At 37.2% G+C, this 16,550-nt stretch overlaps 1 pseudogene; it reads right to left on the bottom strand.

Moving 5' to 3' along the window:
• LOC149244015 (T-complex protein 1 subunit gamma-like) overlaps positions 1 to 16,550 on the bottom strand; it is a 107,968-nt pseudogene that overhangs the window by 75,845 nt on the left and 15,573 nt on the right.

A 16,550-nucleotide genomic window follows, 5' to 3' on the forward strand; every position in this document is an offset into this window, starting at 1 on the left:
TTTGTCTTGGAACTTTTTCTTAATTTAGAAGCCTGCTAACAGGCCAACATGTTTTCACGCATGCGTTGTAATTGTTGTAAGACTAAACTTGAACACTTGTAATACATGTTTCTTTAACCTGTGTTTAACACTTGAAATCATTCAATTTTTGTAATACATATATATTAATGAAAATATGTTGTATGAGTTGTTAACGATGTCTTGCCCGTGTTGGTTACCTCCCTAGACATCAGACATACCTTTCACGTAAAATTGTTATAACGATCATTGCACTCACGTGGACTCTTCCGTTGTGTGTTGTACATGTTATATTTCCTTGTGTGTTGTGACTACCACATCCGTGTGGACTGATCCTGCAAAATTTGCGCACTTCCTATTGTGTTGTTTGTTCCTGACAGAGTTGGGAATTCCTCCCATCTCACTTGGGAATCACTCGGAACTTCTCCCTCTGTAGTGAAAGAACCATTGACACAAGTAACACTAGAAACCACCAGGCACGCGAACCTTACTTCTCGAAGACAAAGAAGACCACTCTCCTATGCTGACAAGTAAGAGATAAGGAAAATATTTGATAATGGAAACTAGACATCATAGCGAATGGGACTCTGACACCAAATTGTGTGAGGTCTAGTTGGGACTTCACACTGGGGTGATCCCTTGAATGTTGGCGGGTCCAGCACCGTCAACATCTTACCGGGGGATAATTCTGTAATGCGATTTGCCTTTTGATTGTAATTTTCGATACATGAGGGCCAATGGAGGGCTTCCACTTGGTGCTTGCTCATTCGCTAAAGACCTTGCCATGTCATCAAGTCAACCGTGAACTTTGACCAGATCTAGCTTCTGCATATGAGCTTGGATTTGAATGTCGTTCACAACATTGGATTCAGATTGACGAGCTCTTCAATCTAAATATGAGCTTATCAAAATTCTGGCACTTTGAATATTTGACAAATTTTGAGCTCCTGATCACTCTTCCCCACTAAAAAAAACTATTGGTCTCCAAAAGTTTAAATAATCTGCAATTTCTTAGTACTTTATCTGCACCGCAAGTAACCTTCATGTCATCCTTCCTTCTCCTTTACCTTTTTTCTTCGGATCCATAAGCGATGAGCCTACACCTACATCCTCTGCAAATTTGTAGTATAATATCTTGCAAATTACATGTTTCACCACTCGATAAAAGAATTCAAGTTTGATGTTCTTCTCGACCTGTTCATGTCAGTATGGCCATGCACATCAACATCCTTCCCAAGAAGAATTCCAAGAATATTGTCTACAAATCCTTATCAAGGATAAGATCCTAAAATACTTTGTCAAATGAACCCAAAACAAGCTTCACATAGTGAATACTCGTATAACTAGAGTGCTACACACATTTGGAACATACTAAATGTGCTGCAACTACTCATACAATAGTCTTAAAATGTGTTTACAAAATGTTTTCAAGAAAGCATTTTACAAAATGGAATGAACTTGACTTCCAAATTTCTCCATTCAAATTGAATATCAACAAGCCAAACTAGTATTGTAATTATTAAAAAAAACACTGTTGCATATAAGTGATTTATTTATGTTCATCACTTTTACAAACTACCCAACTATGGGGATATGCAACTGGTGAAAAAGAGAAATTTACAGACTTCAAGTGGACAAATAGTCTACCCATTTCTTACCCAACTAGAAGAATGAACCCTCTATTTGAACTTTCTCTTCTTTTGAAGTTGTTTAAGGGATGGTCGCATCTTGCACCACTTTTTCTATTATCACTTCCTCTTATGGTACTTGTATGATCTGCTTGCCCTTAGTAACCAGGATGAAGATGTGGAAACAATTTCCAACACTTCTTGACCCAATGGCCACTGATATTGTAGTGAGTATAAAAATTCTTTTCAGATCCTCTTGGCTCCGTTGCCTTTATCGGTGTCAATTGCAATAGACATAGACTTCTTCTCGATGATTTCTTTCCTCTTATTGCACTTATCTACACAATGGTTAGATGAAATGAAAAAGGTGCATAGAAACATTTTCCTTAACATGTTATTCAAATATACGTTTTGTTTTCCATCATGAAAAGCATTTTCATTAACAACATTCGAATTAACAGCAGTCGAATAAACATAACTCAAATGAACAGAATGGTTATAAGTTTGTCTACAGTACTTTGGCTTACACTGCCTGTGTGAGGGACTTGTGTGTCTAGAAGAACTATGCTTCCCCTCTTCTTTGACACATTCATCTCCCTTTGGAGACGTTTTCCCCTTCGAATCCTCCTTATGTTTGATGAACCACGCGGGAACTAGTTCTGTGTGCAAGCTCCAATACCTTGCCTCCTTGTGTCATCCCTTATGGAAATACGAACACGTGACGCATGAAAAATTGCTAGAAGACCATTATTATTTGGTGACATAGCATAAGCCTTCGTATTTAGGTCTCTCCTTGGCTGCAATTGGATTTTTGATGCCCTGTTGGTTTATGCCAAGGCCTCCTCCCTTGTAACCCATCTTGGTCAAGAGTTTGGATCCAATGCCTTTACTGTGTTTTTCAAAGGCTGTAAATAAATTTACGTAAATACTTTCACATAAGGAAGAAGAATGTAAATTCTTACCATTTGCTGCATCCTTTGATTGGCATGTGAAGATGTTTTCGAAATCCCTTTTGATTCGAGATGTGTCCTCTTGGAATATTCAGCTCCATTCTTTTAGCTCCTCCAACTTGGGTGCTGATTGAACCTCATGTTGGGTCAATTTATTGAGTAAATTAACACAATTATTTTAAATATCAATCTAGGTTTGTAGAACTTAGAAGCATGTCCAACATATATGGATATCAATCATAATCAACTTTAGAAGATAAGTTATGGAAACTGAAGGAAATGAAATTATAACCTAATTAGAAGTGCATATTACAAATATAAAATCTAACTAAGTAATTTCTAATTCAATATGAAATAAGCAGGAGAAGTGGCTCCTAACTTAGGAGAACCAGATTGACCTTCTTCTACAATACTACTTTATGAACAGAAATCAAAAACCACTAATGAAAAATAGCTCAAGATGCATAAAAGAATAATAGAAGAGGCTCCTAACTAAGGAGGTCCTTGTTGTTCTTCATTATAAATTCATTCATAATTAATGTCATTGTTAGAAAACTAGAAATTCAGAAAATCACTTAAAAGAAGGAAAGATGAATTCTAGTTTCTAATATCTGATCAAATAGAAGGAGAGTTTAACTTAAACATTGGTTTGTCCCTTCATATGCAGATTAGAAATAAACCAAGATTCATCAGAAAACATAATAAATCCTCATTCATCTAATTAACTAAACAAATCTGAAGCAAAACTAGTTTATGAAAATTAAGCTAAATTAACCATGAAGTGTACTTAGCTTGGTGTGGGGGCCCTCCACCCTTGCCTTGCACACTTGAAGATATTATCAGCTACTGCAAACTCAATCAATCATCTCCAACATCAAACAACAAAAATAATATAGAACTGGTTCCTCAAATTAACTCACAATATTCAGAAGTCTCAATATGAAATTATACAAATTCTACATATTCATGCCTTCAATGTTTTGGGTTAAATAGAGAAATATGAAACAAACTGAACTAAAAAGTCTCTAAAATTATCTCTATCCTTATCCTATCTATCTAGGTCAAGCTCATCCATCCAAGCACTCAAAATTGAGAAAATCCCATAAAATCCTAAATTTGGCCTATTTTCTAGGGATTTCCTGAATCATTGGTCCTGTTTCAGTAGCTTTGACTGGGCCTGTTTAAGCTTGGTTTGACCGAAACAATAGGAAAAAGTCCATTCTTAGTTCCAAATATTTCTATAAATTTTCTCATCTCGTGCCCAGGTGTCCTGCAAGTATGACATCAATGAAGCCATTACGGGAATTTCTGGTCCTATCCAAAAATGCACTTAAAATCCAATTTTTTAAAAAACATCTAAAAATTGCAAATCTTAATTTATATACCTGGATATGCATAAATTGGTCAAAATAGGATGTATATGGATGGATAATATATAAATTAATTGTATTTAATTAAGAAAAATTGGATAAAAAATGAGGGCCGACACCTCATTTTCCACATCATGTGGACAACAGGTACAAAATTGTCCATCTACCTTCTCTGAAGGACTTTCTACACTAGCATCTTGCATAAAGTTGTAGAAAAGCATGAATTTTATGGAGAATATGGTGGTTTATCACCATTCTTGTTACCTTCTTCCCTTAGAGAACATTCTCCTCTTGGAGGTCTAGATCCTTCACCTTGCAAATTGGTATTCCTCTCTTCATAGAGGACTTTCACCATTTATGCCATGTCTAAGAAATCCTTTCTAAAATCCTTCACATCCTCTGACATTATTGTAGGCTCTCCTCCTTGTGACATGATATCTTGAAGGTTCTACTGCAATTTGAGGTAGAACTTGGTGGTAGAGATTGAAACAATCTTTCTCTCCTTTCCAAAACCTTCTCTTCAATGAAATTCAAAACACATTTACTTGAAACAATAGTCAATTCCTCCTTTCACGAAGAAAACCTAAGCTCTGATACCAACCTAATCTGAATTGGGGTAGATTAGTAATGCTATGCTAATTCCCCTCATCAGAATATAAAAATGTGCTTGAAGTTGTACTCCAAAATACCAAGTCAAAGCATGAATTTTATGTGTTTTTTCTTAAGATAGTTTTCCGAGCTGGAGAATCTTGACTTCTTTTGTTGACGATGATCTTCATGATCACTTGGAGCATATCTTCTTCTTCTTTCATCTCTTCCATTATGATCATTCCTTTGGTCATATATTCTTCTTTAATCATTGAACCTATTGTTTTTGTTTCTAGTATTGTAGTGTGGTCTATTGTTCTTCTCAGGGAAATTTTGAACATAGTGGCCTTTCTTACGAAAATTCTAGGTTTCAATGTGCAATAATTCCTCCCTTCTATTTGAATTTAGAGGAGGAGGATTTATTGAATTTGATGGACCTCTTTTTACTTTATTATACTTATTTTCATGAGTTATGAATGCAATAGGATCTATTTATTGATGCTTTTGAATCCTTCCACTTGATATCATCCTTGACTCTTCTTGAGTGAGCTTTACAAAAATTTCATCAAATGATGGGAGGACATTATTGTTGCTTATAGTAGTAATCAAGGCTTCCCAAATTTTAGGGATACCTTTAAGAGTCACAATCACCAATTCCATTTCAGGGACATATTCTCCAACTCTCTACAATTGATCTGTAAGACGATATATCCTCATTATGTAGGATTGCACAAATTCTCCTTTGTTCAACTTTGCGTCTTTGAGTTGATCTCTCAAGGAAATTTTTTCATTCAGATTGTTGACTTCATACATGCTAACTATCTTATCATACGTGTCCTTAGACTTTCTCAAATTTCCAACATATGGAAGAAAATTATCTTGTAAACCATCGGCTATAATTTTCCTTGCTTTCAATTCACCTTTCTTGTACTTGTTCAAGGCAGCAACGGATGCATTCTCCTGAGGCTTAGGTACTTTTCCTTGAATGTATTCCAAAGCGTCATTGTTATCATCTATGATCTCCAACCTAACTTTCCATGCAACAAAATTGGGTGAGTTACCCAACATTTCATTTTCCTTTCATAAGGAAGACATCTTGACTTGACTAGATTAGCTCCTTCAACTTTACCAATGATGATTGCTTCAATGCTTGTCTCCTTTTGGGTTTTTACTTCACCTTAGCTCTGAAACCATGTAAATTTTCATATTTTTCTATGTTGTATAATTTACTTAAGCCCAATTACATACTTCAATTAGAAATATTTCCAATAACAATTAGTATTTCCAATGATCAATAGTAATTGAGAATAGAACAATAAATGAAATGACAAAGGAGACAATCAACACATCAATGAGAGACATCAAGTTTGCTCAAAGACCAGGGAAAAACCCCACTAGGGGGATACCCTTTGAAATTATTCTTCTATTAGATTGTAATAAAATGTTCAGAAGAGAGTGCACTGAGCCCAATATAATATCATCTAGCAAAATAACCTCATAAAATTCAGAAATATGTTTCTAGCATCAGAATATATCAGAGACAAGATTTCTTGTTTGCGGTCAACTGCAGTCGACTTTGGTTAACAATCAAACTTCTTGGTCACATGGAGAAGGAGATATAGGAGCAAATGAAATATTCTAGGTGATTCCTTGAGCTTGCAAGCTAGAAAAATATGGTCAAATTTGTCCTGTGATGAGCTAGCAACTGTGATAAAAAACCCTAAAAAGAAATGTGAGCCTCAGACCCTGTAATTTTAGACCTTTGCAAACTTCTTTTGTTGTCCCAGCCTCAAACTTATTTGAACCAATCAATGAAAAAGAGAAGAAGAAGATGTTTGGTGATTTCCAAATGATCTTGAGTTTTCTTGTATTTATAGGCTTCCAAGGGTGACCAATTTACCATTAGGGTCAACCTGTCCAAATGTGCATATCTGGGATTTTGTTCATAAGTACACTTTCCCTTGTCCAAATTTGATGATCTTTAGGTCAATTTTAGTCCTCTCGAAAAGAGGAATTCAATGCAATCATAACATCCATAAAATGGGCTATCCAAAGTGGAATTTGACCCTATCTGATTAATTTAACATATGGAAATCGTTGGAGTTGTCCATCCCATATCTCACATTATTTCATGTTAGTGATTTCTCCTATGTTTCCATCTATCCTAGTCCATACATTTTCCACGTTGGAATGATTTTATTGCAATGTTTTTATGGTTCTAATGACATCCAAACCACAATTTTGTGCCAAATTTCTTGGAATTTCCTCAAAATCCAAAGCCACATCTTTATAAGGCCACTTGTCTATTACCTCAACCGATGAACTCTTTCTCTTCAAAGTTGTTGATATGATGAATTCAAATGAAACACTACCTAGAATAGCATTTGTATTTTATATCATATTTTGGGCTACTAACATGGCATCCTGCAATTTTTTTTTACCTCACTCAATAGGTCTTTGTTGGGACCTCCCAAAGGAGTTGTACAATCTTTTGGATCCTTGTAGTAAACAATAAAAGTAAAATGTGTATATCCAATATTTTTGACCTCAAACAATCCTACAAGCCTGCCCTAATTCCAACATCAATTTCTTATTATTCCTTCGATATTTTTACAACTATATTTCCACAAGCTCTAGAAATTCTATTGTTATCCATTTTCCTTAGTCTTTTGATTGCAATACCTCATATTTTACTCAATTCATGAGTAGAAATATCATTAAGCCCCTTTTTTCGTGATTACTAAATCTGGGTTGAAATATAAAATTTTCGTACACATTTTTTCAATATACTCCTCTTCCATATTCAATAGAACACCCCATTCCTCTTCTCTAATTAATTATATATCTATCATTTTCTCAACCCTTTCATACTCTATTGATAGTGTTGGAGCCGCCAACATCAAGGGATCTCACCATTATGAAGTCCCAAGTAGACCTCACACTGTTTGGTGTAGGAGTCCCATCTGGTACGATGGCCCAGTTGCCATTATGTTAAAGATATGCCTTAGCGCTTGGTTGTCAACACATGAGAGTGGTCTTCTTTGTCTTCGAGTAGTGAGGTTCGTGTGCCTGGCGAGTGTTAGTGTTATTTGTCTCAAGGTTTTTTCACAGCATAGATAGATGGTGGGGGTGAGTCTCCAGTCGGAAGGGAGGAAGTCCCAACTCTGTCAGAGACACACAACACAATAGGACATGCACATCTTCTGGAGGAGAAATCCACATGGATGCAACATTCACAACACACTAGGGAACATAGCATGCACAACACCCAACGGGACAGTCTGCGCAAGTGTGACGATAGCTATAACAAGTTTACGTGAAAGGTTCTGTATGATGTCCGGGGAGGTAACCAACATAGGCAGGAAAATATTAACAACTTATACACCACATTTTCATAAATATATGTATTAAAATATTTAAATGAGTTCAATTGATTAACACAGGTTAAAGCAACATGTATTACAAGTGTTCCAGATTAATCTTACAAACAATTACAACACATGTGAAAACGCGTTATCTTGTTATCAAGCTTCTAAATTAAGCAAAAGTTCCAAGACACATTGATACACCATACATCACTAACCCTGTAGGTGGGGCGTTGGAGCCACTATTCGCTCCTCAAAGAAAAGATTACAAACTCTCAAGGCTATGTGGGAGGAGCCAAGGTGAAAAGTCCTTTGCATGTACAAATGAGGGGGTATTTATAGCCAAGGGTGAAACTGGCCCTTGTGACTATTCGACTTCCCTCATGACTGTTTGACTTCCATGACTTTTCAGATTACATGACTCTTCAGATTACAAGTGGGTCTCTTGGACTTCCACGTTACATTACATTGATTGACAACAATATGGCCCACAATAGTGATTTGGCTGACACAAATCATGACACGACTCGACATGATAGGGCTGGTATGTTCATGCTTGTTGATGGTGTGCATGTCGAGCTATGGTGTTGTTGAGTGATGGATGTCCTCTTGGTGTATCACAGCTTCCCCTCCACATGGAAAAGTGTGCAGAGTCCTTGTTATAGGAAAATTTTGGCACATCAACCCCAGCTTCCGGATCAATGATATTAGGGTCCATAAACACTTAATTTAGTTGTTTTCATTCCCTAATGAAGTTAACCTACATCATGCTTGCTTCTCAAGAGTTTCATGACACCATTCATCCAAAAAATGTCCCTAAGGAGATCATCGCAGGTGGCCTTCTATCTGGCTGCAATGAATGGCAGGAACTACACTGTCTAGGTGCTATGTATAGCACCTGGCCTTTTTATCACCTGCAATGAGTGAGATCCATCAAATTTTTCAAATGAATCCATTGGATTCCTCATCTAATGGATGCTTCTAGAGGTTTCTATAAGTATTGGGCTCGCTTTTGGATGAGGAAGGAGATGAATGAACCTTAATCCATTATCCCTTCCTCCATGCAACCACTTCCCAAATATGGCAAAGCATTCATGAGGGCCATTAATGGCCCAACCTCCTTTGTTCAGCTATAAAAGGACTAAGCTCTCAAGGCTGGTCTAAGGTTGAAACTTCTTGAGCTAAGGAAATGTTGCTTGGATGAGATTAGTAGAGAGAGTAATGTTATCATGTCAAACTGTTGTTTCCATGAGGAGAGAAGGGTTTGAAGTTGGGAGGATGACACTGAATCAGACATGCATCTACATGGGTTGTAATCTTCCTTTCTATAAATAAAGAGTTCTATGTTTTTTCCACTCATCTGTTATGAAATGTGCATTGTATTTTTGATTCTATAATGTGTTTAGTTAACAGATTGATGTGTATGCTTTGATGGTTTTTTGTCTCGGCTTGTGTGCAGGTACCTTTCAAGTGAGTTAAGTACGGAAGGGAGTGGCAAAAGCGGTCAAAGGGAAGAGGGATCAAGCGAGAGATCTAGGTTGGTACTTTTGCTCCTCTTTCTTTTATCTGTTAGCTATAGGAAAAGCAATAGAATTACTTTAATTGTCGTTCTAAACTTGCTACTAGGTCTAGGGGTTAGTCGTTCGAAAAGACACTAAATTTTCCCATAAAAAAATGGCGACTCCACTGGGGATCGATTTTTTCCCTTATAGTAGATAATAAATCTCTTAGAACACATTGGCATACTTTACCCTCTGTTTTTCATCGAATTTAAGTCCAATTCATTGAAATTGAGTCAATTTTGAGCATAAAATTGTCATTCTGTAATCATAGCACCTTTGTAACTGATAGGGTGCTATGCATTTCACCCTCTACACAGAGGGAGTGCTATGCATCACACTGTCCCTCACTCCGGCTTGCGATGATTCCTTTTGGATCAGTTTTCCAATCTAGGAGCTGAAGCCTTAAGTCAATTTTCAGTTGTTTGAATTCTCTGTTGGATTTAGATAATTTCTTGTCTCTGAAAGCAGTCTTCGTTTCCTTTTTTCGACCCATTTTAGAATGGATTGTTAAATGGTTGTTTATGTATTTGTTTTACCATTTGCAGTCCCTTGTCGAAATTAGTTTCAGTCGATTGTTTTGTCAAATACAAAGTGTCGTAAAATCTTCCTTCATTAAAATAATCGATTGGTCTACTTGTGCATCTGATTCATATTTTCATTTAAGTGTCGAAAATATTTGCTTCCTTAAAGTTAAAAGTGTCATTTAGTCTTCCTTTATCTTTAAGTGAAATTTTCATAAATCGACATTTTTGTGAAAAAACTTTTGAATCATTGTGCATTTGTTCTTTTTAGTGCATAATTCACATTAAGGAGAACTGAAAAGAAAAAGAAATACATGTAATTGCATTTTAGGAGATTGAATGTGTGTGCTTAAAAGGAATGGTTAGGGAAATGCATTAGTGAGTGCTCTTTATTGTTTGATCCAAAAAGTACTTGTTTTCTCTTTCCCTTGTAGCTAGGATTTTCATTGTCAAAATGGAAAGTGTGCTTCTCATTTTAATTGCATTCTTAGGAATCTCAGAAAACATCACATGGTGAAACCAAAGGGAAAATTTTAAGCAAGATCAACCTAAAATTAACCTCAATTAACCTAATAACACATTGGAATTTAATGCAAACATCTAGAGGTGTCTAGGCTAGAGACGTGTTCCAATGTCTTAAAACCTAGTGGCTGTCGTTTCATTGAGGTTGGGTGATTCCTCCTCTCTGAACCGGTAAGTACTAGTACGGACTTGTGCTCCCTGTACCGTCGTGTATTTAGTGGGAGACCCCAATAGGTTTAAATCCTTTATCCCTAGGAAGTCGAGTCTACTGCCTTACCGAACACAATACACCGAACACAGCATTCAGGAAGACTGACTGCCGTACAATAAATCCTTGGTAATTTCTCTTTAATTTACCACCAAGGTGTATGTTGCAGTTTTGTGATTAGTTTGGTAAACCCTCTTTCTTAGTATCTCCAGAGCAGTCACTTTTGCTCCTTTTCAACTCTTTAAAAGAAAAGGTTCATTTGAGCTCTTGTCCTTTCAAGCTCATTAAACAACGAAAGCGACTAGAGTCATCTTTTGCTTTTTCTCAACTCTTAAAAAACGAAAAAGCAAAGTTAAGTTCTAGTTTCGTGAAAATTAATTGACCATAGATAACATCCTCCACGCTTGTGTTGGCATTATGATGCATGTGTTGTACTTGATGGCAACCCACTCGTAAAAGAAACAACTCACTTATATATAACTAGATGAATCTACAGAAGAGATATCAGATGTGACAGAATAGATGGGATGCAGGACAACTCAAAGGAATCTGATGATAGTTCTCAGTATGACAAGTTAGCTTTTCCATCAAGTCCAAAGGGGGAGATTGTTGGCATTATGATACAAGTGTTGTCCTTGATGGCAACTCACACAGAGGATAGATCATAGTGCAGCAGATCAGTAGCAAAGATTTGATGATCAGACTACAAAGAATGAAGAAAGAAGAGTAGATATGCAAGTTCAGAGTATATATGCAGGTTCACTATATACCAAGTAGGGTATACGCGTAGGTTATACGCAGGTTCACTATGTACTAAGTCGCGTATATACGCAGCTTCACTATATACCAAGTAGGGTATACACGCAGGTTATACATGTAGCTTCACTATATACAAAGGCGCGTATACACGTGGTATTGCTGATCAAAAGTCGCGTATGCGTATGCATGCACTTTCATGCATGGAAAAGAGCGTACATGTGGGAAAGCTTATTTTTGGGTCTGTGGTATTTAGATCTATGGTTTTGGTCCTTGGTATTGCGTCCAAAGTGTTGATCCCAAGTATTGGGTCCATGGTATTGATTTGTTATGGTTTTGGACCATGGTATTGAGTAAGGCCTAAGACTATAAAAAGTGAAGAAGATCATTAGGCAAGTGTATGGAAAAAGTATTGAATATCAGATGAAGTATGAGATCCAGTATGCAGCTTATGAGTTGATGATGCATTGCTTGATCTGAGCTAAGGAGGGATCTCACCAGTTGATGGAGAACAAGATGTAAGGATATATCGGGATCAAATGGTTTGAAATGAACTATCTCTATATGATTGATTATGTTTATTCTAGATCTGTATACTGACATGTAATGATCTGAACTGGGTATAACTTAAGTTTGAAATCTCTGCAAGTCATGATTGAATATTTATAGATCTGTACGCGGGTTGGCTTCAGTGTAAGCGCGTATGTATGCGGGTTTGGTTCATTGTAGTAGCGTATACCATTTGAGCTATGATATTTGAAGTTACAGGTGGTTCTGGTTGTTGATGAGTTCTGATGACAGTTTAAAGGTGTCAGTATTCTGCATATCCTATTTGGTTGATTGTGTTTAGCTTTAGTATTGATGGATGAGAACTAATATTGGATCAGGATCATAATGAGTCATATTTATGTGATCTGATGGACTAGATCTTGGTGCTAACACACATATTATCCTTGTATATGTAATAATCTGGATATGTCTGAAGTCAGGAAGTGCATCAAGTTATAAGTAAGTAATTGATGACATATACGCTGGTCCACCTTGGTGAAGTTGCGTATACACGCTGGCTCAGCACTTCCAAGTAGCGTATGCACTCTGATGCATGATTTTAATGATACAGTTGGTTCTGAATATTGTTGCAAAGTTCAGTGTTCTATTCTGTGTTCTGGTGACTGTGTTGTTGACAGGGTTTCAGTATTTCAGTGATTCAAAAATTGATGATGCTAGTATTGATTGTTTTGTGCTTCAATGATACTTATGGGTCTAGTATGAAAATTTGATGAAACGTGGCCTTTAGATTATAGTGTTGTGCTTCAGGAGTATCCAGTCTAAAAATGTATGAAATGTGGTCCCTGGAGGATGAAAGGAGATTGTAGGCTGGCGCCTACGTACTAGTACATCAGCTAGTACAAGAGCAAAGGGGGTAGTAGCTCCCTTCCAGTAGCAGCTAGAGAAAAAGTGAAGATTGGAGCATTCAGTAGGTAGGCACCTACGTACTAGTAAATGGATCAGCTAATACAAGAGCTAAGGGGGTTGTAGCTCCCATCCAGGAGAGTCTGGAGAACGAGAGAAGGTTGTAGCCTTCTGCAGGTAGAAGCCTTTGTACTGGTATAAGACTGCACCAGTACAGAAATATTGTAAAATGAAGTTTCTTATTAAAAGAAGATAGAGATGACTTGCAGTAGGTGGTTTTCACCCACATTGGGTTTCCACCTTATATCATGGTGTTCATGTGTGCTTCTTGTGTGTGATGATCTGTTCTATTTTACTACACCTACTTACTGTTCATATGGTTAATGAAGTTCTGATGCACTAACTAAAGATCAACATTTAATGGATTAACTGAATCATAAGTATCCTGGATATACGCTAGTTGCATCAGACACAGTTGCGTATACACGCAGGTTCCATTAACTGAAGTAGCGTATATGTATCTAAGTATGGAAATGAAAAAGTTTTATTGATTTGATAATACTAATTCACCCCCCCCCCCTCAGTATTATTTCCAACAGCTTGTGTTTTAATTGATCTTACATTGAAACATATGGCGACAAATCCGGAGTCCACCAATCAAGGAATTCTATTTGATGGGAAGCCTAGTCTTTTTCCTCCTTTCAAAAATATCGGTGCTACTTATATGGCTACATTGTCCCTTCCGGGATTTACCATTGGCTTGCCAGTATGGTTGTTTTCAACCTCCTTGGTTCAAAATGTTGTGATTTCTCCACAATTGAGTACACCTCCAACTGGAAAAGATCAAGCTCCAATTGATCCTAAAGTTGACCCTTTACCTTCTTCCTCGATTGTTTCTTCCTCCCCTTCTTCCTCTTCGCCTGGTGAAAGTATTGGTACTAGTAACTAGGTGGCTAAGAAGAAGAAGAATAAGAAAATTCAACAGAGGGGCAACAAAGCAACCATTGCTTTGAATGCAAGATCTGATGAGAAACCGTTTGTCAAGCCTCACAAAGTTCGATGTCCATGCAAACTTTGTGTGGGATACCATATTCTTCAAAATTGTCCTGATATTCCTCAGATCTTAGAAGAATAGTCTTCTTGTTCACATCATCCCGTGTCATCAACCTCTGGAGATCATGTTGGTGACATACCATCAACTAGTGATAGTAAAGTTCATGGAAATAAGGGAAAAGTTAAGTTTCCCTGTAGGTTATGTGAAGGGAATCACCCCATTCACCTTTTTCCCTATCTGGATGAAGCTAAAAGAATTTTGGATAACTATCCTGCTTCACCGCAGAAACTTCCATCTGGTTACAGGAAACTATCCCTTAATTCTCCACTAGTTGATGAATTAACTGACTCAAATCAACCATCGGTCAAACCCACTCTCTCTGAATGTGAATCCTCTGAGTTTATACCTGACCCAAATCAACAGGTTGAGGTAACTGTTGACTCGATTTCACCTTCAGCTAATCGAACCTTTCTTGAAGAGAGTGAAAATGATACTACTCAAGTTCTTTTTGTTTCTTCAGATTCTAAGGAGCTTGGGGGCAGTCCTCTTGTTCTATCAAGACAGGAGAAAAATCCTCCCACTCTGGTAACTCAAGGGTTAATCCTCCCGTTTCTATGGTACCCCCTCCAAGTAGTCTAGTCACTTCCTTTGATTGGAATCGACTGGCAGGATTCCGCCTTCCTTCTTATGTGCCTTTCCAAATCATAGTACAAGTTTGTAATATGATTATATCAGGCACTATTATAGATGAAGGTGCATCAGTGAGTATCCTTTCCTCAACTACTTGGCAAGCACTTGGTTCTCCACCTCTTGTGCTAGTTACACAGAATTTGTTGGGTTTTAACAGAGGAATGAGTCAACCATTAGGGATCCTCCCTCAGTTACCTATTACTTTGGGAGGAAAAACTGTTTATTTGAACGTGATGGTAGTCCCAGGACCTTTAGATTATAATATACTTCTTGGGAGTGACTATGTTTATGACATGGGAGCTATTGTTTCAACACTCTTTCGAGTGATTTGTTTCCCACATGAAAGAAGAATTGTCACTGTTGACCAACTTTCATTTCTCGGTCCAAGTATGGCTCCTAGTCAACCATCTTCCCTAAATGGTCCATTTATACCAATGGTATCATCCCTGCCATGGATTAATTAAGTGGAAACTTGTTCCATACCTAAATCAACTGACGATTAATTCAGTGATGTTGTACATCATGTATTGGGGGCATTGGAACCAGATCTCTCCTTCATGACCACTTATGAGTTGTGATCGAAAGATTCGATGATAGTTCATTGTCTCGTATCAACTTTGTTAAAAAATGAAACAAGGATCCGAGGATAGTTCGTTATCTTGGGTCAACCTCGTTAAAAAATGAAACAAGGGTCTATGAGGATAGTTCTTTTACTGTGTCAACCTCATTAAAATATGAGACAGAGATTTGAGGTTAATTCCTTGTCTTGTGTCAACCTCGTTAAAAATGAAACAAGGAATTCGAGGATAGTTCGTTGTCTTGTGTCAACCTTGTTAAAACATGAAACAAGGGTTCGATGATAGTTTTGTCTTGTGTCAATCTCGTTAAAAAATGAAACAAGGGTTCGAGGATAGTTCCTTGTCTTATGTCAACCTCATTAAAAAATGAAACAAGGAATCTGAGTAGAGTTCATTGTCTTGTGTCAACATCGTTAAAAAAATAAAACAAGGGTTCGAGGATAGTTCCTGGTCTTGTGTCAACCTTGTTAAAAAATGAAACCAAGGATATGAGAAAAGTTCCTTGTCATGTGTCAAGCTCATTAAAAAATGAAACAAGGTCCCAAGTTCCAATTCGAGTCTTTGATTAGAGCTCGTAAAATCCCAGTCAAATCTTTTACTTGATCTCGTGAAAGAACCTTCATTCCATCCACTAGATAGCCATGAGTAGTCCACTTAGGTGAATGTAATTAATCTTGGGGGGCATGCACCTAGTGGTAAAGTTAAGTTTCCTTGTAGGTTATGTGAAGGGAATCAACCCATTCACCTTTGTCTATCTGGATGAAGCCAAAAATGTGTTTGATAACTGTCCTGCTTCACCGTAGTGACTTCCATCTGGTTACAGGAAACTCTCCCTTTCATCAAGCTGGGGGCATGTAAACCAATTCAAGCATAGTTTTTCATTTTAAGCTTGTGTAAAAATGAAACTAAGTCCAAGCATAGTTTGTCGTTTCAAGCTTGCGTAAACATGAAACTGAATCCAAGCATAGTTCCCTATGGTTCAAGCTTGTCTAAAAATGAACCCATTTCCATTTTAACCCTTGTGATTGTCATTTTATCAGCCTTTTCTATCATATGAGCCTTGGTTGTTTCATTCCATCACCACCATCTCTTTGGTTGATCATACGCTTTCACCTGGTTGTTTTACCTTTTTGAGGAACAGTTGCAATGAGTGGTTTTATTAGCTAGCCTCTTCACATAAATCAACATGTTTTGAGAAGTTCCAACATCACTAGAACTAGTTGCTACCCTAGACACCAGCCATTCCTCAAAATGGAGTCCTCTTTAAGCTCTTTTTAGACTCTCTAAATATGAAAAGATTGTTGAGTGCTTGTTGTTTCTAGCTCGT

The sequence above is a fragment of the Pinus tabuliformis genome, chromosome 8 (genome assembly GCF_031772625.1).
Source record: "Pinus tabuliformis cultivar Carrire ecotype Pingquan chromosome 8, CPIR1, whole genome shotgun sequence".
Lineage (NCBI taxonomy): Eukaryota > Viridiplantae > Streptophyta > Pinopsida > Pinales > Pinaceae > Pinus > Pinus tabuliformis.